Consider the following 25,938-nt stretch of genomic DNA (forward strand, 5'->3'; position numbering starts at 1 on the left):
ATACATGCATTTTCTATTACACAGGAGAGAAAGAAATGCACTAAGCTGCTGAATCAACCTTTTTGTCACAAATGCACCCTTGCCAATGAATGAGCGATGCAGACTTGTCATTGCTAACTCCCAACACACCATATTCTCATTTAGCAACCCTATGGATCTGTTCTGTGACACTATTTGCTACATCTTTCAACTACTAGAGTCCTTTAGTGGATGTGTTGGAATATGTGCCCTACACACGTACCTCATCCAGGCATCATTACGTTAGCATCATTGCTGTGCCTCATGGTTTACAGACTTTAAGTAACGCTAAGAGTTCAGTTTCAAGAATCAACAAGAAAACAAGAAGTCACATAACACTATTTGTAGCTTAGCCTGTCCTATTTCAGTCCTTTCTCTTTCTGCAATTTTTTTTAGTTTAACCTTTACCTAGCCTATTCATCTTCAGTTGAGTGAACATTTGACTCATTTCCAACTGCATGATGATTGCTTTTAACATGATCCTGAACTCTGAACCTTTTATCCAGTGTTCTTGAAGTGCTCTACTAGCCTCAGTGCTCCTAAGAGAAACAGGAAAATAGCATTATTCCCATTATATTGCTCAGTAAAAGACAATTAAGCATCTCAAGGCAATACAGAAGATCACGATAGAATTGAGAGAGAATTGAGAGAGACTCCCAGTCTGCTGCTGTAGTAATCAACTAACGCGCAACAAAAAAAAAAATCCAGATGTAACTGTTAACTTAGACTGACATAGGCCTATTTAAAAAATGAAAACAACATTTCATCAGAACGCTCATCTACATGGGATTGCAGTTGATTTTTAATATGTTGTATTCATATGGCAGCAACCTCCTACAGCCTACTTCACTTTCCCAATCAGAAGACCCTGCTAGGGTAAACATCAAACAAGAGGCGGCAGAACTTCAAACACACTAGGAATTACTGGAATACCTGAGGTTATCTGACATATAAGCAGGGCTTCCCCTACACAAGCAATTCTGAAATCTGATGCAGAGGATGCATGCATTTATCTATTAGGAAGGACTGGAAAAGATGCCAAAATTCATTAGGATTTCTCAAATGAAGGTAAAACTCCAGATCATTAAAATGAAGTGAAAACAGGACAGAACCCTTTTCTAAAAATAGATCTTGCTGGGCAGCCAAGTATGTCTGCGTGCAATTGTTATTTATTTTTAAGTTGGGGCAATTTTCCAGATAGATTTTTAGACCTGCTAACATAATGAGGTGCTTTAAAACAAAACAAAAAAACCTACAGATTTCTTTCCTAACTACATTTGCTATAAAGATATAGAGGAAACAAGGAAGCAACAACAAAACACAGTCTCGCCTAGCATACCACAAAATTGCAAAATTGTAAATTTCAATGAAGGCCAAGACAATACCAACATCAACAGCCAGGAAATAGGGTCACAACTCTTAACCAGAAAGATTGGAAGAAATTGTCCTAACCATTGGGGGACAAAAAAAAACCCAAAACCAACAAACAAAAAAATACACGAAAAATACACCACACACTCCACACAAAAATACCCCCAGCCTTACCAAGGACACAAACTCAAAGAAGTCATGTACTCTTCAGTATGTTCTCCAGTGCTTTCTCCATGCAACCTGCATCACCTCAGGCCTATTCTTATCAACAGTGTTACCAGCCCACACAGAGAAGTGCTTTCAAAAATGTCATTTGGCACAATCAAAACAAACAGAACTGAGCATTGTCAGCATTTAAAGATCTTTCATTCAATGCTTCCACACTAGTCCTGCCAGTGAAGAAGGCAACACCCAAACCTTTCAAGATACTCCAAAGGACAAAAGTTATTCCAAGAGCTTCAGCAAGTCTTAGGCTCAGAAAGCAATGAGATCTTAGTCTACACACCAACAAAACAAAACAGAAATAGACACAATTGAAAACAAATAGACAGTTGCACGTCAGTATGGACACTCAGTCATCAACCATGATATTTGTCAAAACTGTGACAATGCAGCTGGAGGCGAATCAGTATGATCCAAATCCTCACAACACATCTGTCCCACTGTATCTTCCTTAACCAAAAATAGACAACTAGTAGCAAATCTACTCCTGAAGACACTGTAAAAATCATATTATCGTTTCCCATGCAAAGGTCATTTGATTATTTTAGAAGAGTTTTCATTCTCTGCTCAACATAAAGCAAATGCCGGTCATTTCTTGGTTTTCACACTCATCCTTGGATGACAAGGACACAAATTCAAATCAACAAAGTTTTCCCAGTATTTTTGGAGTTTCAGTGAGCAATGCTATGTTAAAACAAGCAAGAGCTCATTCTGTCACCACAGCGCTAGACGATTAAATCACAAATATTTTCTCTCCAAACCAACTGCAAGCCTCCTCACACCAGAAGTATTTAAACCTAACTCCAAAGGGGAAGACTGAATTAAGTAACTATCCAACCTTTGGAATATAACCTTCCTATGGCAGTGACAAAAGACTACTTTTGCATGTCATGAAAATAGGACACTATCTTTTATGAAATCTTTCAGCATTACTGGTCACTTTTAGCCCAGAACCACTAATCAGGTCATCTGCTCTCTGTATTAACAATTGCAAAACCCACCAACACAGTACTGTATTATGAGAATTTTCCATATAATCTTCTTCCTTATCTCCCAAGCTACAACATCATTCTCTAATCAGCGGTCTCTCATTTAATCCTTGGAAGAAAGAGCAATTTCCAACTCCTTATTAATAAAAAGAAGTACTTAACCTTCTGGAGATACAAGGGAGGGATTAATACTATACACGCATAGTCCTAGCACTAGTACTGAGCTGAAATTATACTTTTTTATACGGTATACTTCCCTCAATCTTATTACAGGCCCAGTGAACAGACTTTCAAATTCAAAAACTTTCTTTGCAACACTGGGAAATAACGCATATTGGATTTAATACATGTTCCACAGGGTTATTCTACTGGTAAAAAGGAAAAGAGAATGTCTCCTCAGCAGGCTGGCAAAATCTGGAAGGAATCCACCTCTGGAAGGTCTGTAATTCAGAGGAAGAGGACTTAATCACTTAATCCTATGATTTGTATTTGCTTTTAATAGAACCCCGTTGCTGCACTGAAGTTTTTGTTGTTAAGAGAAACAGATTAATTCTTGCTCATGGTGGTCTTATCACAATTTATAATAGAGCTTGCTATAGGTATCTTTAGAAGAACTTGTCCCTTCCCCCATCCTTCTAATCTTTTCTTTTTCTTTTTTATATCTTCATCTCCGCTTTGGAAAAATTGCAAATGGTTCCAAATCACATACCTGTAGCATGAGCTGGTTTAATTTTATCCCTTAATCATTCATGCAAGATAGCAGATTTTCACTGCATAGCTTCCCATATCATTATAAGATTCAAACACATTTATTTAAATCTCTCTCCCAGAATTCAACCACTTTCATTGCTTTATCTAATTAAATTCATAAAGACCTACTGGAAACGGGGGCTGTAGCCCCATTTTCTGTTCTGACAAATTTTAAAAAAAATATATAAAAAGTAAATATCTATATAGATAGATATATATATATACTGCCATAAAGGATCCTTTGCCTTAGGCACCAAACATCTTTAAAGATCTGCTAACAAATGTCAGCACTCAAGAGGAGGAATCCAAGTCAGGGAGAATTCCATATCAAACTGGAAAAGTCCTCAGTCTCCAGAGCAATCCAAGTCTAGAAAGGCAAATTAAACCTTTTTGATTTATATCACTGTTTCTTCACAGATTAAGTGAAAGTTCAAGTATTGGCCATAGGAAAGAGCCATTTCATTTATGTACTGCTCTGTTTCCAAATTATTCATGAACGTCTTACATTTTTTTGGATGACCATATGATAAAAATGAGTATATAATACCTGTCCTCTGCTACTCAACTACAGAAACTTCACACCAAAACCTGAATCAAAACTTTCTTCATTCTTATAAACAATCACAAACTTGGCAATTACTTTTCAATAGCAAGCTTTTTATGCTTGCAATGTTTCTACAGATACAATTCATATAAATGCCATGGTCTTTTGACAAAAAGATACATTGCTAAGAGCAAAACTGGCTCTAAGTAGTTCTCAGGTTCAATGTTAAGAGAAATGCAAAGCATAAACAAACTGAGCATTACTGAAAGTGAGAAGATTTTATGAAGAGTTCTTTTCTGTACTTCTCAGTAAACAGAAGAGTCTACACACAAGGCCTGACATTCCATATGTACACATCAAGCACTGAACTGCATCCATACACGTTTGGTATCGAATTTTACTAATTAAAAATATCAGGGGTTTACACCATGCAAAATGAAAGGAGTAGAAGATCAGCACAAGCTGGCAACAGCCTAACTAAAAACCGACACTCATACTTCTGTCATTCTTGTGCCACAGGATGCTCCAGATGCTAAAGCTATCAAGGGTTCAAAAAGACGTTGCATAAATTCACCACAACTATTAAAAATTATTAAATACCAAATCATCTGCCCAGAGACCCCGAAACTGCATCCTGCTAGAAGCCAGTGATAATTCCTGCAGCTATTCAGCTATTTGTACACCCTACGATACTCTTCCCTAGGCATCTGCTGTCATCCACTGTTAAAAACAAGATAATGATGTAGAAACACCTTTGGTCTGAGCTGATATACCATTCTAGGTCCGTATTTTTGTGCCTGGGAAAAAGGAAGGTAAAATATCGAAAGCTGGTTCAACACCTACACTGTTCAATTCCCTCATTTCCAAACACTATGTAGGGCACTTGTATGGCAGCCAAGATATTTATATAGTAACAGTTCTTAATATACTTACATCACTCATGAGAGCTGGGGAAGACACCACAAATATATAACTCTTCCTCCTTTTCTCTTAGCAGAATTCACTCCCCCTTTCAAGTTTTACTTAACACTTAAAATAGCTTTATGAGTAACATTTTTTATATTTTTATACAACATTAGCTGTATTATCTGCAAGAGAGATTTGTGTTAGTCGATCTCCTTTTGTGTATTTTACTCAGATTTTAGACAGGTAGATCATTGGGGTTGTGTTTTATTTTTAGTTATCTACAACTGGAAGGATTTCCCAGAAGTCATTCCATCACGCCATTTGAATAGGGAGATCTGTTTTTTATCAAGCACAGGCAGCAATAACATTGCTAGTAATGCCTGGATACCCAACAGACCAGGGTTCCCGCTGTACAAGATACTTCACCAAAACAGAATAAAAGTGATAGCACTCTCTCACAATTTAAGAATTTTGTTAGCTACAGTCTTTCTCCAACTAAAGAGCCTCCTGTGGACTGTGATCCATCACAATTACAGCTGGCAGCCAACCTTTGCTTCCCACAATAACTTTATTTGCTACTAATCTTCAGAAACACTGCTCTTCTATAGTAGTCTTTATATACATGCAGAAAGATTATTTTCTTTCACATTGTGTCCAGCATTTATGGCTCCTTTCAATGTCTTTCATCTGCTTAAATGGTGCCAGGTACCATTGGTAAAGTATTTGCAGTAATTTTCTTTAAATGGCTATGTGAATGGGTTTGGCCTTCTTCCAAATTGTACTTTGCAATTATTATTCACACTGGTGAAACAAGAGATATATGAAGATTTTATTTAGAAATCAGTTTAGCTGAAAGATATTTGCTTCAACAAATATTTAATGAGAAGAGTGTCTTCAAAGGAGAGGAATCTATTCCATCGCACGTACAAAGCGGAGGAAGAGCTGATAGGATGGATTGATATTAGTACTGCCAAGTGCTAGATATTTATATTCTAATGGAAGAGTTAATCTTCAAGTACATGCTTCGCAAAGAGTACTTTGCGCTAGACAAGGATGTTGGAGACTATTCAAACCCAGGGTACCAGGAAAGTGTATGATTACCAGCCGGGTCTGCTAGCTCTGAAAATATGCAGGAGGCAACACTCACAAATGCATCAGGACCTCTACGCTACACAAACAGCCCAGCTTTCCAAGGGGAGGTTCTCCAGACCAGCTTTGATATATTATAGCTATAAAGGATATGATGTGCAGCTGAGTAATACTAAGGTCTTTCATGGGTATAAGCACAAAGTGAAAACTATTATCACAGACCATTTAAAAGATACTGTTTTAAGTACTGTAAAATGATGTAAACAAAGGCATTAGTTAAAAATAACATGACATAGAAAGAATAGATCAAATACAAAAGCATGAATCAAAACAAGAGTCCCAAAAACAACGAACACAGAAATAAACAGAAAAACTCCTTGGAACCGGACCTCTCAGACCATTTCTTCTTGGACGTTTTTTCCAAATAATATAAATCCACACAGATCTAACTGGAATCTAGACACTAGCCTGCCAACAAGCAGGCACCGTGTTTACAGAGAGTCAACTGAAATCACTGACTACACCTGTAAGACTGCTGGCAAACATTTCATTACCGTAGGTAAGCCTTCATCCCCTTTAATAAAGGGTTTACAAGTTAAGAGCTAAGCTATATGAGCTCATGTTTCTGGATAGCATTACACTATCTGGGAATACAGTTCCCATACTATTTAGTATACCATATATTTCCCAAATTATAATCCTTCCATTATCAATTCTTTCATATATTTCCCAACTTGTATTTTATCCCTAAATGACAATGCTTTCATGTATTGTCTTGAATTAAAAAACAAACAAATAAATGGTTTTCTGTTCTATTTTGGAAAATAGCAACCCAGTAGAAGAACTTTAGAAGTTCTAAACTAAATTATTAAAATACACCAGTAATATAATTAGCGACAATCATCTGCACATCCCAACTGATAGAGGCAGCTGGAAAACAACAGTTTAAGGGTGTGCACTTCACATATCTAGCATCAGAAATTTGTTCTGCTACCAGTTGTGTTACAGAAATGGGACACTGAAGGTGACTGGAACTGGTGGTTCCAGTAAAAAAAAAAAAAGAAATGCAAGATTCTATGCCATTTCTACCAGCTCTGCAAGGTAGAAATGAAGGAAAACCAAGAAGATATGAGGATGCTGGCCATGTATAACCGTGGGGTTTTTTTTCTTCCTGATAGATACCAACAGACATCAGTACAAATCAGTACCAGCTCCCTGGTTAACTGAACCATAGACATGCACCATTACTACTTCGATCACCTTAACAGAAAATATCTTGAATCATTCTCTAACTCATCAACAAATTTGGTTAAGTATTCAACAGAGTCTCTTCTGACACTGAGAAGTTTGTGCTACTTAAAGCACAGGCTTAGCTTCCAACCTTGGTATGGAAGACACAGTATGAAATCACCTCAGGCATCATTAAACAAAATAAAAATGCTACAATAGAAAACTGTACAAAACAGAAAGGTGAATTTGGGGGGGGGTTTACTGTAAAAAAATTAAATCAAAAATCTGATTTTATTGTTAGACTTTCTTATAGTTTCTTACAGCAATCAAGGCAGACAATGATCTCTTTATGAGCACTAGATGAGAATAATTACCCTTAGATAAGAAGAGAATAATTACACAATTCCTTTGCAAGGTGCTTTGAGACCTACTAATGAAAAGCACTGTTAAAAGGTGTGTATTATAACTATGCTTAATAATTACATAAAACAAGTACAACTTTTTCTAGAGGCTAGTTACAAAAAACGTCTAATTTTATTTGAAAGTTCAACTGAAGCAATCATTTTTTTGTGATAAAAATGATTCAATGAGCTAAGGAAAGTTGCACTGCAACAGTTTTCTTGGTGTAAGCTTACAATAGAACCATTAAAATCTATTCATCAACTTACTGAAGAAAATACATTGAATACTTTAAACTGTCCATCAGGAGCTCAGTATAGTTCAAAGTCAGTAAGGTTTGTACAGAATAGTGAAATATGCCATGGGTTTTAGAATAAACATCTGTTGACTAGGTGAGAACAAATTCCAGTCTGTTGTTAGAAGTGACGTGTTGTACAAAAAAACCCCAAACCCCACATCATTCCATGAAAGTCATTCACAACAGTTATAGTTGTCAGTTTTCTAAGCTATTTTTAACCTTCGAAATATCCATCTATATATTTGCACACACACCCCTACCTACTACCTCCTTTCAGCCCCCAAGAAACTGATAATGACCTTATAAAATTCCATTGGGGGTGTGGGGGGATATGCAAGCTCTGTTTTGCTTGACATTCACATTGCCTGTGAAAAATGAGGCCCACTCATGCTAATATTCCTTGTAAGAACAATCAGGTTAGGAGCTCCTCACATGAAGCTATTTCTTGAACTAGGATTGCAGGATCAAGTTGATAGCTAGCATCCCTAGGGATCACCATGATTTTGCTATTACAGAAAAATCTGATGGTATTATTGAAATAATTTTACCAGTAATCTTGATGTAATGAGAAATCTGTTCCATTAATAAACCTCTTCTTTTAATACAAGTTAACCCTTTAAGCTTAAATAGAAATAGTTAAATATTAGTGGTACACATTCATATAACCATCTTCAAAGCTGTCAATATTGTATTACAGTAAAACACTTGCTATTTTGAGCAAGTTCTTACTATACTGCATTTTATTAAATAGATATTTTATGTTTTAAGACTTACATTTCACAAATGATTTGTAAAAACAGACATTAAGAACCAATTTTATTATTTACAGCTCCCACATGTATAGAAAATATCTGTTGCAAATACCCCTTACCTATTTAAAAACCAGTATGTTCATAGCTCATGAATCAGTAATCCTTGGACAGACAAATTTCATCCTGGCAAAGTGAAATTGCCTATGACAATAATGAGTGCAATTTTATTTTTTCAAAGAAGGCAAAGAAAAACCTTTTCTATTAAGAGTCCTTTGAGTTGTTCTTTTTTTGAAAACATGAATAACTAAAGTCATGGAAGAAAAAGGGCTCTTAAATACTAAAACATCACATTTGACTTAGGAAGCCCCTTAATCTCAAATTGCTGGAGGCCTGGCTGGTTTCCCAAAGCTGCACAGCACGCTCACCCTGTTGTTATGGTGTTTCCTAAGCATCTGCTATGTGCCACTCGCAGCAACTGCAATCTAAACTAGACGGACCTTTGATCTGACCCCATACAGCTGTTTTAATTGCATGTTTTACTGTTTAAGTCAAATTTAAGTAATGGATTGGTACACGATTCCTGCACTTTTCAGGAAACCTTCGGGAAGCCAAGGTGCTCGAACACGCATGCAGACATTTATTGCAAGGCATGAGCTGAAGACACAACACAAAAGAATGCGAAGGAGTTGCACTCGCCAGGCGAATTTTACCGTATCGCAGGGCAAATTTATAACCGCCTGCCCTCTCCCCCCACCCCACCCCCACCCCCCGGAAAGGCGGGGGCGTGAGGGGAATCTAGAAAAAAAATAAAGAAGAAAAAGAAAAAACAGGAAAAATCGCAGAGCTACAGGCAGCGCGCGGAGGGTCACAGGTGATGCCGGAGGCAGCGCCACCGCTTCCCCGCTCCGCCGCCGCCCGCGGCTCCCGGAGCGCCGGTGGCTGCCGGACCCTTCGGGAGAGGGGACTACCCCACCCCACCACCCGGCTTTGGGAGCCGCAGGTATAAGGGAAGGACCGGGCTTTCCAGCCAGTCTCCCGCACCCCGTTCCTGAGCCTGACGGGCTGAGGCAGGATAGCCGCCGGCCAGCGGCCGGTATCCCTCAGGCGCCCAGGGGAACCGCCACAGAAAGGACGCAGCGCACGGCACGGCACACAACGGATGCGCACGTCCCGGCGGCGCCCCGGGAACACACACCACACCGCTAACACCCCGTTCCAAGAACCGGACCGCTCTGCCGGCCACTGGCCTGCTTGTCCGCAGGTGCCCACCGGAACAAAAGGAAAACGGCCCCGTAGCCGCCCGCGGCCCCACACAGCGCCCGGCCCATCCCGCCCCCGGCGGCGCCCCCGCCCTGCGGCCCTGCCCCGCGCATCGCCCCCCGCACTCACCTCAGCGGGGCGCGGCGGCGGAGCGGGCGGCGGCCACTCGCACCCCCAGGTTCCCTCCCCGCGCCCGCCCCGGCCCCGCGCGCCTCCCCCTCCCTCCCTCCCTGCCCGCCCTCCCGGCTCCGTCTCTCACCGCTACCGGAGCGGCGGCGGCTGGGCCCGACTCCCCCGCCACGTGACCTTCGCCACGTGACCACCACACTTCCCCGGCCGGCTCCACCCCCGCCGTCTCTCCCGCAGCGCCGGGCGCCGCCGCGGCCGCTCGGCCGGGCTGGACGGCGAGCAGCGGAGGCGGGGGGCGTCTCAAGCCCTCCCCCGCGAGCTGCGGGTAGCCCCCGGCGCCCCTCGCAAGGCCACGGCCCTTTCGTTGGGGCCCGGCCAGCGCCATGACGGCGTGGCACTGTAACGCGACGTGATAACAGCTCACTTGACAAGGGGAAAGAGCCGTGGGGGGCTGCCGCCCTGCGTCCCCCTGAGCCCCTTACCCTCCTTGCCTTCCTCTGAAAAAGAAACCACAACATGCATTACAGAGAGCCAAGGCTGTGTATGCTCCTGGGGGTTATTTGATAACAAAGCACTCTGAGCTGATTTTTCTGTCCTACCGTCAGGGCTGAGGGAGGGAAAAGAAGTTGGTGGCAGTAGCTGAGGCATCAACGTCCCCTCCCAGCAAACCCCACGGGAGCTGGCACCACTATAGTCCTGCGTTTTGACTTATGCTAAGCGTAACCTTTGCTCCCAGAAAATAACGCTTACCAATAATGGCTCAAGGGCTGTCTTATGGGAGGGAATGCCGTTATCCTCAAACTTGGCAATTCAGGATGCAATCCAGAGATATCAACACTACAGGGCATGGGGGAGCCTCGGTAACAAGGAATTTGTGTTGCAAACTCTGAAGCTGTATTCAGGTACCACGTTCAGTGCACATTCCCTTTCTTCAAAACAGAGCAATGAAAGGCCTATACATAAAAAGTGCAAAGCACTTAGTACTTTAAGGAAACCAGGAACAAACTGTAATTATCAGCTCTAAAAAAGCCGCCTAAAGAATAGTACATGGGGAGCAAGAAATGAAAAGGCCAAATCCCCTGCTGGCTTTAGCAATACAAGCTTACTGACCATTTCAGACACTAAAAAGGTAAATATTTTTCACGTTATTCCCCAAAGCTCCATAAGGATTTTATCTTACAAACTATAGCAAGGGGCCAAACTTTGTGCCATAGACCATCTAGGTCTGTGAAAACCTGAAGTCTGAGATAATGTGTTAGAGCTAGGTATATATTACTTCTATTAATATAATTCTCATTTGGAAACATGTTGCTTTTTTACTGAAGATTTTCAGTTGCACTACACAGGCTAAACCCTTGAGCACTTCTAAAAATGGAATAACTGTCCTATAGCTAAAGTGCAATAAAAAATTATCAGGGTGTTAGGACTCCCATTTCTGGATGCGTTACAGCAGTTATCATCAACTGCTGAGCTGTGAATACCAGAGTCCCTGAATTACGTCCTAGATATCTGCAAAAGACAACCACCACCACCACCCTTAGTGGCAGGCTTGAAAACAGTTACAACCACTGTATCACTGAATTCTTGTGTTTAACTTAAGCATCTGTGCCTTAGCTCAATTTCTAACTTACAGGCAATCATAAGAATTAAGTTTAGGTAGTAGAGCAAAAAAACATCACAGGTTTCCAAAACACAACTGCAGTTTTAGCCCGGTTTGTAATCCTGTCTTCTCCACCCTGGGCACAGTGTAACAGCTTTGCCTATTCGTCTCTTCTCTCAGCTGTATTAGAAGTCTTCTGTAGCTGGGTTCATAACCACAAGAGAAAACTATGCCCGATGTTGTTCACCAGCCTCTCCAAACTACAACCATGACTCTGAGTGACACTTTGCAGGAGTCCTACCTATCCTGCACCCTACACACGTTGAGGACCGAAGAAAAATACACAGGAAGATGAACTCTCTTATCATTGCTGCAGCTCATTTTATCAACATAACACATCTATTTTCCAAACCCAAATTCACACAGATACACAAGAGTCCCTGGAACTAGAACCAGATACTTCAGGCTATGTTTAAACCTTGCAACAGGGGAGCAATTCCCCATCTTTTTCATCTGTGTCTGCGAATCAGCAAGACCTGACTCCACATCAGGGATGGATTACAGCATTCACCCGTGTGCAGAAGAGGAGCAACAGCAATCTCAAGTCAAGTCCATAATCTGAGTGACTGGAACCCAGGAGTATCCTTGCAGTTAAGACAAGGCCTCAGCTTCCAAAGTGAAAACACATTCAAAACCTCTATTATTTATAGCAATAGCACATGCTCTTTTAACTTGCCTACAGGACGCTGCTGTAAGGACAGAAAACAAAGCACAGGACTTGGTTGCCTTCCAAATGCAAGCGACATTAGCACTGCAAAGAACAAAACTGTGATTTCTGCAGGCATTACCTCCCTGGAACTGGTGAGCTGATAGTTCTCTATATACTCTATGTAAAGTCAAGGGCAGTTGTTTTTTAAAATCGCACAGTCACTTCCCAGAAGTGTTCCATGAGATAGGGGAAGCACTCTTGAAAAATCAAATGTAACCATTATTAGTAAGATCCTTTTGAATCCCTTAGTTTAACTCAAAGCTTTTTGGTTTTGTTTTTTCCAGACTTTTTTGGTAATGTAGCTCTTCATAATCTCATCGCAAAGACAGTTTAAATTAAAGATGCAGATCTAGTAAATCCAGATAACTAAGGTAGGAAAAAGAAAAACAAAAACCAGTTCTTGAGTTACCCAAGGGAAAAGTGGCCTATTTCTACAACAACAACAACCACCTCTTGCCTCTTTCAGGTATAATCATTAGCAAGTAAGCAAAATAAGTTCAACATTGGCATGCAGTTAAATCCACACTCAAGCCTCATTATTATAAAACCTTATCAACACCTTTGAGTTCAACAAACTAATATGCCTAAGTATTTGCAGGACTGAGGCCTTTGCATTGAAAGTTTGCCCTGGCTTTCTGAAAAATGCGTCATTTAACTTCTATTTAAACTGCTAACAGAAAAAAAATATTTTATTCCATTTCAGTCTAGAAGAGAGATGTAAAGAGAAATGCTGCTCATACCTCTCATTACTTTGACAATCTACAAAGGCTGGCTCCATCAGACCACGACTGCATTTTTTGTTGCTGGCCAGTGACTTTTCAGAAGAAAACTGAATACTGCATAGGTATTGCTACTCTACAATTCCTGAATTGGACTTCCCAATGTTTAGTAGAATGGATGTGGAAGCATGTCTGAGCTCAGGGTAAGATTTTGGTATAAATTTCTTAGAAACATAGGCCAAATACTGTAGAAAGTCCATTAATATTTACAGGTTTTGAGAGGACAAAATTCTCCAAATTCAGTTGCCCAACCTGAAATGTCTCTGGCTGGCAGTACTGGATGGATTTCCTCAAATGTCCTTGCCCCTCCTAGCCATAAGGAATTCTGCTATGTTTGAGCAAATACAGATTTCCATAGTGCCATCAGTGGTACTAGTCATCAGTATAAAGGCATTGAAATTTAGCCTTTTAGTTACATTGATTTCTGCTGCAAGCTGTTAAAATTAAGTCTAATTATCTGAAGATTTTAAAGGGCTCTCAACTCAACTACTTCTGCTACACAATCAACTAAGAAGCCTAAAACTCAAAATAAGGTATGTCATTATTTCGCTCCAGTTTCTCACTCCTTCAAAGAAAGGGAAGCTGAGAAATACCAAAATACCCTAAATTAAAATAAGTAGAAAAAAATTGCAAATTGTCTTTATGCATTGTAAAAAAATGAACAGTTCATCTCGCAGAACAGTACCTCACAAGACCTAAACTAGAATAGGTACTTGGGTGTTTTGTGTCACAGCAGGAAAACTGTTCTTGTAGATGCCTCCATTATTCTATCTTCCTCCTTCACCTCTATCTGAATTTCCAGCATGAATGACTGTCCCATTTTTAATGTATCAGAGAGTTTTGCATGCAAACTTGCTCACTTTTTTCACATGCAAGTCTATTCACTTGTACTTTTTCCACACACAAACTTAACTAATTTTTATTTGCTTTACACACTCTACTGATTCCAAAAGGCATTTTCCTTGATGTGAGGAACACATCAGAGAAAGGGAAAACAAGTCATCCTGCCTTGGCAGATTCCCCAAAAGAGTGAGGATTCCCCCAGTAGCTGAGGAGAACAGCCAGGCTGGCTGATGATTAACGAAACCCTCCAGTCTACTGGCTGTTCACTCCAGCTTCCTCCTGCCTCATTTTTGTTGTGGAAGCAGCTCCAACCTTCCACATATATTTTTTCCCCCCCTTCTTCAAGAAGCTTAATGTAACCTGAACAGGGAAAACAAGATATCATCCCAGGATATTGAAAGATCTTACACATTAAAGCAGTAACTTTTTTTTTTTTTTAAATTAAGTCTGCAAACCTTAGGATATGTAAGAGAAGACATTGTACCTGTACTCAAGAAAGGGAGCTGTAAGGGCAAGCTCAGAGTTATCTAGCTGGTGTGAATGGCCCATAAGGATTTGAAAAACATTTTGTAGGGAAGAACAGAGACACTTTGGTAAATGGGAAAATACACACTAAGTTAAACAGAAATGCAACTTTTGTTTTTCTTTGTCAGATAACTGATGTGGTAAACAAGGGAAATATATATATTTTTAACTTTACTTAGCATTTCAAACAGTGCAACACAAGATATTAATTAAACTGAAGAGATGAGGATTAGTACAGATGGCAAGGGATGGGAATTAATAAGGATTGCAGTGGATGGTGCTCCAAAGAAAACAGACTGAAGAGTTATTATAAATGGAGTCCCTGAACAATCAGTCATAATACTGACCTTTTAAATATTTTTGTTAGTTGACCTTAGTACAAAAACATGTGTGCTAATAAAATTTGCTGACAACACAAACTTGAGAAGCAACAGTACAGACTGGAACCAGAATATATATCATTCAGATGATCCACAGAAGCAGACTAATAGAAAATAAGATGAAATATCATAGTACAGAGTTCAAAATCATGAACTGAAGGACTTATAAATGTTCATTTCAAACTGAAGTCATCAACTGAAGAGACAGGAGGGAAAAAAAAAAATCTGTATCGGCCAGTCAACAATAGAATATCCATGAGGCATCAATCTGATGAGATCATGAAAGAAGCTAATACGCCCAGGGGAGTATCAAAGGAGTTTTCCAAGAAAGATCTGGAATATAAACACTATTTATTGCACTGGTACTGGGAAGACTTCACCTAGAATACCGAGTACAGTTGTGACCAATTACATTGGAGAGTGATAAATGGGTACAGAGAAGGGCCAGGAGAGACAGACATGGTCCTATCTATATGTTACTCTATTAAACAAACACAGTCAATTTTTTCCTATTTAATTTGCTACATCACGTTTGGCCCCCTTCTCATGCATTTAGCATTGTGAAACCCTAGTTCAAAGTGAGACCTTTGAATATGTCTACAATATAAAAAACCAATTAATATAACTTTCTCAGCAAAGCTCACATTAGAATATTAAAATAAATAACAGGTGGTGGAAAAACTTCCAAGGTCCCTAGGCTTTTCACATAAGTGCTTTAATGGCTGAGATATATCTTTTTAAGCCTAAATCTACAGAGATTCCTACCATATATATATATATATACACATTCTTCAAAACCTCTTATTTCAAAGTGTGGTCTCATGTGCAGTTCAAGTAAGAGGTCAGCGCAGCAAAGCTTAAGCCATCTTTTTTTTTTTTCCAAAATTCAATGGAAACAACATTCAAATGAAAAATAGAGTTCTAAAAAAATATGAAAGAGTAAGAGATAAGCCATCAAAATATTCAAGGTTTTAAGCACCAGAATTCTAACAACACTTTATCAGACTCCCAAATAAATATCCTCTGTACTATCACCCTCCATAGTAGAAAATACAACAGAGATTGTTGCAAAATCAGATGTTAATTCTTAAGAAATAACATAATTACAGCATGATACCTGCATTTGCTGTGGGTAGCCCTATAAAGGAACATAAACAAATATTTAAGTCCTTTTACTCCACTGAAAAAAAAACATTTCAATCTAGATTTAACAGTAGGAAAATACACTGCAAGAATATGATGAATATACTGGGTTTTTTTCATTTTTTGTGGTTTTAGCAACATATAATACAATGATAAAAAGCAGCTCTATGCACAAAGAAAAGAAAAAAAACATTTTCATGAATACCTGATTAGGGATCTCACTGATCATTTAAATCCCAGTCTTAGAAGAACACAAAATAAATTCCAGATGTAAAAGGTCTTGTTATCCTTATTAGCACCTCAATTTCTTATGTTTGTTCCCCCTTGAGAACCCCACCATCTGTTCGAGGCTTACAGTGATGCTACTCAGTGCAAGGTCTGCAAAAGCATCCCCTTCCTCCCTGAATCGTAAGAAATATTGTTGGGCCATGAAGGGTATCTTTCTCCCAATGAGGTAAGCATACTGTAGCTGCAGTGATTATATATACACACACTGCAGATACATATATATACACACACACGGGGGTTTTTTGTGTGTGTGTGTGTATATATGCAGTAGTAAGGTCACATTTGCATGAACAAACCCTTAATTGCTTTGCTAATATTTACTTTGTACATTTATTACTTTTTAATGATTTTTCTTACCAACATCTGCAAGAAATTGGAACTAATGACTTAGTGTTTGGTCTATGTTCTCAACACTTGTTACACATTTTACATATATTTAAATGGCTGCTTCATTAAAAAAAATCAATCACTTGGCACCAGAGATCATACTTAGAATGAATTGCATTCAAGACTTACTGGTGCATACACACATTCTCATACACAGTTTTATTTTTATACTTTTAAAAAGGACGAAAATTAAATCTGTACATCACCCTTTTAATTGTAGATGATACTTCATTTTTGCATTATGGTGTGTTGTCACAGACATTACAAATGTGCATGATTGTTATCATGGTGCTAGGACAAAGGACGAAAGTGCCTCTCATGTTTGAGTACAACAGTTTCTGAGACTGAAAAATCCAGACTTTGATGTTCCCTTGACCCAAGAGTGACAGCATACCCAGCTTAGGATTCTGCCCCAGATGTCCCGGGGCAAGCCTCCTGACTACTAGAAACTAAAATACCAGCACAAGTGATTCATCTCAAGCTTGAGATGAGTGGCATTCCTCAGGGGTCGGTACTGGGACCGGCACTGTTTAACATCTTTGTCAGCAACATGGACAGTGGGATCGAGTGCACCCTCTGCAAGTTTGCCGACGACATCAAGCTGTGTGGTGCAGTCGACACGCTGGAGGGAAGGGATGCCACCCAGAGGGACCTTGACAGGCTGGAGAGGTGGGCCTGTGCAAACCGCATGGGGTTCAACAAGGCCAAGCGCAAGGTCCTGCACGTGGGTCGGGGCAATCCCAAGCACAACTACAGGCTGGGCGAGGAATGGATTGAAAGCAGCCCCGAGGAGAAGGACTTGGGAGTATTGATTGATGAGAAGCTCAACATGACCCAGCAATGTGCACTCGCAGCCCAGAAAGCCAACCGTGTCCTGGGCTGCATCAAAAGAAGTGTGACCAGCAGGTCAAGGGAGGTGATCCTGCCCCCTCTACTCTGCTCTGGTGAGACCCCACCTGGAGTACTGTGTCCAGCTCTGGGGGCCCCAGTACAGGAGAGACATCGAGCTGTTGGAGCGAGTCCAGAGGAGGCCACGAAGCTGATCAGAGGGCTGGAGCACCTCTCCTATGAGGACAGGCTGAGAGAGTTGGGGTTGTTCAGCCTGGAGAAAAGAAGGCTCTGGGGAGATCTAATTGTGGCTTACCAGTACCTGAAGGGGCCTACAGGAAAGCTGGTGAGGGACTGTTTATCAGGGAGTGTAGTGACAGGACAAGGGGTAATGGGTTTAAGCTGAAGGAGGGTCAATTTAGATTAGATGTTAGAAAAATTCTTCACTGTGAGGGTGGTGAGGCACTGGAACAGGTTGCCCAGGGAGGCTGGGGATGCCCCATCCCTGGAAGTGTTTAAGACCAGGTTGGATGGGGCTTTGGGCAACGTGGTCTAATAGAGGGTGTCCCTGCCCATGGCAGCAGGGGAGTTGGAACTAGATGGTCTTTAAGGTCCCTTCCAACCCAAACCATTCTATGATTCTCTGATTGAGCAAGGATGAAATGTTGCCAATGTCTAACCACTAGCCTTAAACTTAGGCCATTGATATCAGTCTTCTCTGTTTCTATGACTTGTTTTGGTTATGATCTTCGTGTAACTGTGATGATAATAATAAAATCCACTACATGAAAGCCTCCTTCACTGTTTCAAATGGAGAGGTGTAGCGGGTTGCTTCTAGCAATTCAAACAATAGAAGTTCTTTCCAGCACCTTCACAGTTCCTTTTGTTTTGTAGTACATTTTTAAAGAGAAATGATCTAGAATAACTGCATGCTGAAAATGCAGTTTCAGCTTGGTCTACTTTTTCATACTTGTAGCAAATAACTGTAGGAACCACCTTCTGAAATACACAGACCCTCAGTATCCCTCCTTCCCACTCCCTACAGCTCCTTCTGGTTCCCGCTGTCACACAGCAGACTGGATAGGCAGAAATGGCTTTTAAAAAAAATAAAAAAGCTACTCAAAGCCAAAAGGGGAAACATTTACTAGTTCCAAGACTTCAGGTTCCCTGGTCCTCCTGACAGATTTGTTCAGATGCTTAGCTTTGCCCTCTCCTCATCCCTACTCTCCTGCTCCTCTCAAATGCTGTTTGCAGCTGCGTTTGCCCAAATGGCAACCTGGCCAGCAGCAAAAAGCTGTCATTGTCCTCTATCACACTGACCTCACCATGGCTGTGCTTGGCAACATCAACTTCAAATATCCCTTAAGAAACCAGGCCTCTTTTTTCTTAAATTTTATACTGACTTTATAACTTTCCAAAGTTAAAAGACATAATTAGTGTCAGTTTAGACCAAAAGCAAAAATCAAATGCAGGGAGCATGCTTCATATTACAGCCGAAGAGAGATTTTTCTTTCATATCTTAATTTCAAGCTGGTTGATGATACAGGCGGCTATCATTATTCCAGGGTTACTCATCACTGCTGAATCTCTAGCTTCTGGAATACCAGTATACCTAATGATATACATACCACACACATACGAAACACCTTTTACACCCAATAAAGTTGCCAATATAGGAGAATCCACATATTGAAAGGAAGCAAAACTACACTATCATTCCACGTGGAAAAGTGGTCCCATCCAGGACAGAAGCAAGGTAGAGTAATAGGCGTGACATTCAAAAAAAACCTTACTTTCCCAGTCCTTGTGATGTGTTGGCTCTGATGATAAATACAGGACCTTATGTAAACCAATTAAGTTCTAGTTAATTGGAAGTACATTTTTGGATACAAAATTAAAATTTACTGCAATCTCTAAATTTTGTCCTTATGCTCCTTGTGATCTTGTTCACTTTCAGAATTAATAGGAAATGCTAGTTACAAGCCTAACATACATTTTCCCCTCTTTCCTACCTTGTCTTTTGTCCTCCTACCACACCCCTTTAGCTTCAAAACACCAAGAACACAACCCACAAAATGCTGACAGATTGCAGAAGTTTGCTTACTCACTACTGACAGTGTATCAGCTATGCCAACTTTATAGAAACATGTAATACTTTCTTATCTGCAAGTGATCTTTTCACAGCTCCAAATGTACCCATCCTTCTGCACATCCTGTAGTTTACAACTGGACCCATCTTTCTTGTAATAGAAAAGCAAGCAACTGCATAGCTCTGACAGTTTATAGTCTATCCAGTCCATGGTCATCCAGAAATTTTGCTTGCTGTTTCTTTCCCGAGGGGCTAGTTTTATGGCTAATCAATTATCTGTCAGAGTTTTGGTGTTGGGTGGATTTTCTTTGCTGTGTTCAAGCACGTTCCTGCATGGGTATTACGAAATGGCTTTTCTTTTGGTAAAAGAAAAATATTAATCTGAAAATGAAATCTCTTCCAGGAACCTTCTATTTGCTGTTTTTACTAACACCTAGAATTGCTCAAGCACAAAAAGCTAAGAGTTAACAATAACACTCTAAAATTTTCACATTTTTAATTTGTTCACTGGACAGCAATTTTATAGGTGGTTTCTATTCTGCAGTTAATCTGCTTATTACTGCTACACAACCAGAGGAGAGAAAATTACTTTTTCGGTCTATATGAAAAATACAACCACTAATGTCTAAGGTAATAGAGGGTTTTTTTCCCCTCACATTAAAAATTAGCTGGTAGGTATTGTGGGTTTTTTGTTTGTTTGTTTAGGGAACATACTGAATTTTACCTCTATATAGGTGTAAGCCAATAAAGCTATTCACATTTGGGGGTAATGAGGGAAAAATTTTCTCTATGTTTCATTTCTATGTTCTATCAACAACACTCTAGGGATACAGATGCAGAAATCCCCAGTGCAGACTGAAATATCATAAGATTAAATAGTTCTTGCATGGTTTTTCCATACAGTATGACGCATGTGCACTGAGGAACAGGTACCTTACAATCATAGCACAAAGTGATGCATTTTGTATGATGAGGAAATAACGAGAGAAAACCTTCATAAAAGTTATGTCTGACTGTATCAACGTCTTGCTGTGATTTACACTTACTAAAAGTGATGTAACTTAGAGCAACTCCTAAAGCAGGCTAGAGGTGTGGAGCTACACAGACCTACCAGTAACATCTGAAGGGAAGACCATGTTTCAGACACATCATTTTAATGTGATGGAACTGCACCTAAGCATAGAAAGAAAACATTGAATAACTAAACATCTAAGACATTTCAGAGCTAAAGATACTACTTCCAAATCTCTTACTGAAACTATCTTTCTAGAAGGATCTTGAAGTGGAATGCACATGTCCAGCTGCAAGCACATCCAGGGAGAAAGATATTAATGCTCCAAAGTACAGTAACTTGCTGACCCACCATTGCCCATGCTGCAGCAATTTTTTAAAAAGCAGTCTAAAATACTGGTAAGAGCTCCCCTTACTGGTCTGTCTTCAAATTGTTAAGTCTTCAGTCCTGAAAATCTTTTTAATATGAAACATAGATGGGTAAAATATTACTTCTATTCCACATAAAAAAAAAAGCTCCACATCATATTTCTGTCAGAGACCTTATTTTTTAAATTTCTCATTAGTTGTTAAGCCATAAGACCAAAGATAATTACTTAGTTTAGGAAGAATTTTTCTTCCATCATTATGAACTTCACCAATTTATTGAATCCTTAATTTTGTATAGCACACATAAGCCTTGCTCAAGTCTGAATTACAAAACAAACACAGACACCCAATTCTGATTTACCAAGTAATGCTTCATTTCACAGTAACCTCCACCAGCTTTAATGGGATCATTTGTGGGATAATGAAAAAGTCAGTGTGGGAAAGGATCAGAAATTGCTGTGGAATTGGAAAATGCAAAGAAATTTATTACAAAAGCTTATTGTTTTCTTCAATGGCCCAGTACCTGGTTGGAAAACCAAAATACATCTCTCAGCCTGTGCTGGTTGATATGATTAAAGATTTGTTGATTTTTATGGGTGTGGGGTTTGGTTTTTTTTTTTTTTAAACCTTTCTTTTCCAAGCTCTACCTAGAGGCTGACTGAAATTGGACACTTTTCTTAGTTGGCATCATCACCATAAAAGTTAAAATAAGGCATTTTAATGACACTATGAAATATCATTATCTTCGGTTTACTGCAAACAATCCTGTTTACTTCAGCTCACAGTAAACAGTCCTGTTAATACATAAAATATACGTTCTCTAGTTTGTTCTTGCATACTTGGAGTGGCCCTGCAGAGTTAACTTGCGTGAGAAAAAACAGTAAAATCTGTTATGCCACATTAAAAAAAAAAGAGAAACCAAAGAGATGCTTTTGAATACACCCTACAATTCTGAAAAGACTGTACAATAGGATCTCTTCATGTACAACAGCACTTGGAGAAGTTTTTGTATAGTGCATCACACTGGCCATCTAGCTCTCAGCACTGTACTACATCGAACAAAAATATCCTATCATTTTAAGTACATTAAATTTAAAAAAAAAAAACTAAACAAATAAAACCCCCCACTCTATCATTCTTTATTCCAAATGTAGTTTAGCTACAAAGTAAAATCCACTCAGCCTGGGTTCTCTCAGGTAAAACGGTGCGATTCCCTGCAGCATTCTCTATTTTCTTTCAACAGTTTTCCTTCCTGAGTCCACATCCATTCTCTCTACTGATCATTGGTTATTTCCCCCTTTACTGCACTGGACAATTATTCCCCCTGGGCTAACTGTTGTACCAGAGAGAAGGAAAGGAGACTATGTGTTGGTAGCAAGCTAAGAAATTCATTGTAATCCCTATCTATACTAACTCCTGGTCATCATCATGCTGCCAACCTCCATGTTAAAATAAAAAACCCACTCTCTAGAATTAGCTTATCCCACAGTGTCTACAAGTATCTAAATATGTGACAGCATTTAGGCTTATTTGCTTTTGTGGTACACCATGGCCACATTACAGATTTTCTTTGAAGATCATTAATAAACAAACTTAAAAAAAATAATATGAGGCTTGAACAAAAAAACTAAGAACACCAAATAGCATCATTTTCAATAAAAATAATGAGGTGCCATACCTTATTTTAATAGGAAGCTGCATTTTCAGTTTCCACCCCTCTCATCCCATTTAACAAATTGTTTGCATCATCCAAATTCTCTTACCTTGCTTTAGAGATCTCTCTCATCCTTCTGCCAAATACGACTCTTCAGTTTCTGCATTTATGTTAACGAAAGTGGTATTTACAAGCCTGTCCAAAGTAACTACTCAATAGCAACTGCTTACATCACAAAATACAAACAAGTGAACTTGCCAGGTTTTTTTAGAACTACTAAGTATAAATAAGTAGCAAATAAAAAATGAAATTCAAATAAGTGTCCTGTAGGTAATTATTCTACCATGCTCCTCCTCCAATAGACAAGATACTTTCAGTTCAGGCCAAAAGTGAGAAGTGAAGCACCAACTCAACCCTTAGCAGTGAAAGTCCATCAAGATTACTGCTGTAATAGGAAGCAACAAGAAGTCCGTCATTCAAGCTGTATTTTTGCTGCTTAAATGTCCCTATGCTAGACACCAGCAAAAAAAGTTGAACATATTAGCTATGGACAGAAATGTTAAATTAACATATAATATTCCAAATACAGTGAAAGCTGATGTTCTCACCATATCAGCTCTATTAGCAAAACATGTATATACTGAAATAGATCTCCTTAACCTTTTATTCTCAAATGCTTCCAGCCTTTTAGAACAATTAAGAGGTTCTTAACGTTTCATTCCCTGAGCTCCACCCACTAATAATACTTCACAACTAAATGAAAGCCAGGAGAAACAGTTAACATTTACACTTGCAGATTTTAAATATCTCAAAGTGCCTTGACATTTTTAAAGCTAGTATCTACTTTTCTCCCATCTGGGCAATATAAATGCGTATGTGTGTGTGTATATATGTATACACGTATGTATTTTTAAAAGCATATAAGTTCCAGGATTCTATGCATTTAAAAAAAAAAGTTTTCTGTAGTCCAAGTTTATTCAACCCCAGAAACCCTTGGGTGTTTGTGTTTTTTAAATACATATACATACTCAAGTTCTAAGAGCTTCCTCATTGGATTTCCTTCACAGTACAACATGATTAAAGACCCTGTTTTCCCTAGAAACTACAAAGAACTCAGCTCCTTAGACCCCATAAGGAGATACCAGTTTGCTTCTTCGTATCTTTTGTTTATTCTTCCAGCATAGAATCAGTTAGGCCTGGTTAGGTTGCAGGAAGGAACTAAGTCTTGACAGGTTTAGAAGTTAAAAGCCATAAACATGTTTGCTCGAAAAAGATTGAGAGCAAAGACTGTAAGAATGCATGCCTAACTGTTTAGTTTATATAGTTTAGAACTTCTGTCCCTCTGTGTTACATGAGCCATTTATCACTGGAAATACAAGCTAAAACACAAGTAATAATAAAGCAACAATAAAGCTGCATAATTAATCAGAAGAAAAAGACAACTGCAAGAAGTTTATCATAGACTCAAAGGAAAATTACAATAGAAACGTAGCACTAGACATGCTAAATATAAGTTTAACAGGTGTAATTCTAACATGACTTTTCAAATACTGTCATTTGAAGAGAGAGAGATCATTTACCCTTCATCAAAATGGAAACAATAAACTAGGATTCCAAATAAAGTATATCAAATACTTAAATAAATTGCATTAAGCTATCATGCCATGTTAAGACTGATTATCTCTCTATTAAATGAGCATCCAATAATCTTCCATAAAATAACAGTTATGAGGTCAATGTTTGACCAATCTCAAGAAAGAGGTAAGGAACCATAAACCATTCATAAGAGAGTTCAACTTTTTATTTCAAGTGAAGATGTGTAGCTGGTCCTTGATCTAAGTGACTGGGGAAGCATCCACTTGTAAAAGAAAGATGAAAGAGCTTGAACCAAACCCCATTGTTCTATACAAAGAGAAGAGGGGGGACCAGAAACTACCTGAAGCTAAATTCCACAGGGCTATTTGCTCATCCACATATATGCAATAGGGGAGGAAGAGCTAAGCTGAAGAAAAAAAAAACGAACCAAAACAAACACCACCCCAAAAAACCAAAACCACCATTCTTCTTCGCAGGTAGAACAACCAAGTCGTATTTCCCCTTCCTGATCACATAGCTTATTATGACTAGGTAGTAGCTTCAGTGTAAAAATACAAGAGTTCTATCTAAAGGATTGGTCTACCATTTATGTTACCCCTTTAATTTGCTATTGTTGAAATGCAAGTAATCAGTTTACAATTAAAACGTGATGATCTGGGGTAATGGATTTTGTCCCCAGCCCCCCATACTCCCCCTTCCCCTAAACTCCTAGATTCTCACCACCACTCCCCAAACCCAGAACAGCACAGAAAGCATAGCCTTGATAAAAGTAGACAAGTAGTATGGGGCATCAGTTAAATGTTTTGGGGGAAAAAAAAAACCAAACCAACCACAACAAAATCTCCCACAAACTCACAGCATCTTTCATTTTGGTGTATAAATCCCATTAAGTTAAAGCAGTACCTGACCATGCCTTCACCTTATGGAGATGTTCCATCAGGCACAGACCACACTTTAACATTCTTTACATTCTATCAGTCACACTATAACCAGATTTAATCAATTCCACAGGAATGTAACATGTCAGAGGAGTTCATACAGCATTCCAATACAGAAACACTACTCTAATTTTTGGGTCATACCATCTTGCAAGATAAAAATCCTCAAGGAAAAACAGAGAGCATGCAGCAAAAATTCTTTAGGCAAGTCCTCAAGTGTATCACTTTAAGGATTTTAATAAAGATACCATAGTCTTTCAAAACGAGAAATAAAATCCAATTCAAGAGTATTTTGTCTATGAAAACAATCCATCTTCTAGAGTAGCCACTTCCACTAGAACTTACTAATCACAGTGTATCTATTAAAACAGTAACAACCCAAGCTATTGAAATTCACTATTCCAAAACTCACAGTCATCTCATTTCCCTAGTTTTTTTACTTCTGAGTAATAGGAAAAGAGTTCTGGTCCATTAACTCGCCCACTCTCTCCTGGAGGAAGTTAACCAACTCAGCTAATACAAAGACATGAGTTTCATCCAGGTCTTGTATGATGAACTTCTTTCCCAATGCATTTGACTCATCCAAGTAGAGCAGAAACTGCTTCATTGCTGGGTCACTGTAGAGACAAACACACATCTCATTGTAGTAAGAGACAGTTAAAAACAAATAAAAAACCCCACCCTTTGAAGATACTCCCGAAGGTCTTTGGGAGATTAATATTAATTTCAAGAGCTGCTCACAATTTAAAGAAAGTTTATGAAGCTTTTGAAAAAGTTTCTTT

The 25,938-nt window shown here is 39.2% G+C and overlaps 1 protein-coding gene across 4 annotated transcripts in view; it reads right to left on the reverse strand.

Annotated features, from left to right (window-relative positions):
• TULP4 (TUB like protein 4) overlaps positions 1 to 21,976 on the reverse strand; it is a 176,639-nt gene extending 154,663 nt beyond the window's left edge. For 2 of the 4 annotated variants that reach the window (XM_054819136.1, XM_054819130.1), the window contains exon 1: positions 20,700 to 21,976. The gene's annotated coding sequence lies outside the window, so the exon portion shown is untranslated. Of the gene's footprint in view, positions 1 to 9,957; positions 10,039 to 10,087; positions 10,146 to 20,699 lie in introns of those variants that run through there. The other 2 variants (XM_054819132.1, XM_054819131.1) reach the window with 2 other exon arrangements.
• Positions 21,977 to 25,938: the final 3,962 nt, after the last annotated feature.

The sequence above is a fragment of the Grus americana genome, chromosome 3 (assembly GCF_028858705.1).
Source record: "Grus americana isolate bGruAme1 chromosome 3, bGruAme1.mat, whole genome shotgun sequence".
NCBI lineage: Eukaryota > Metazoa > Chordata > Aves > Gruiformes > Gruidae > Grus > Grus americana.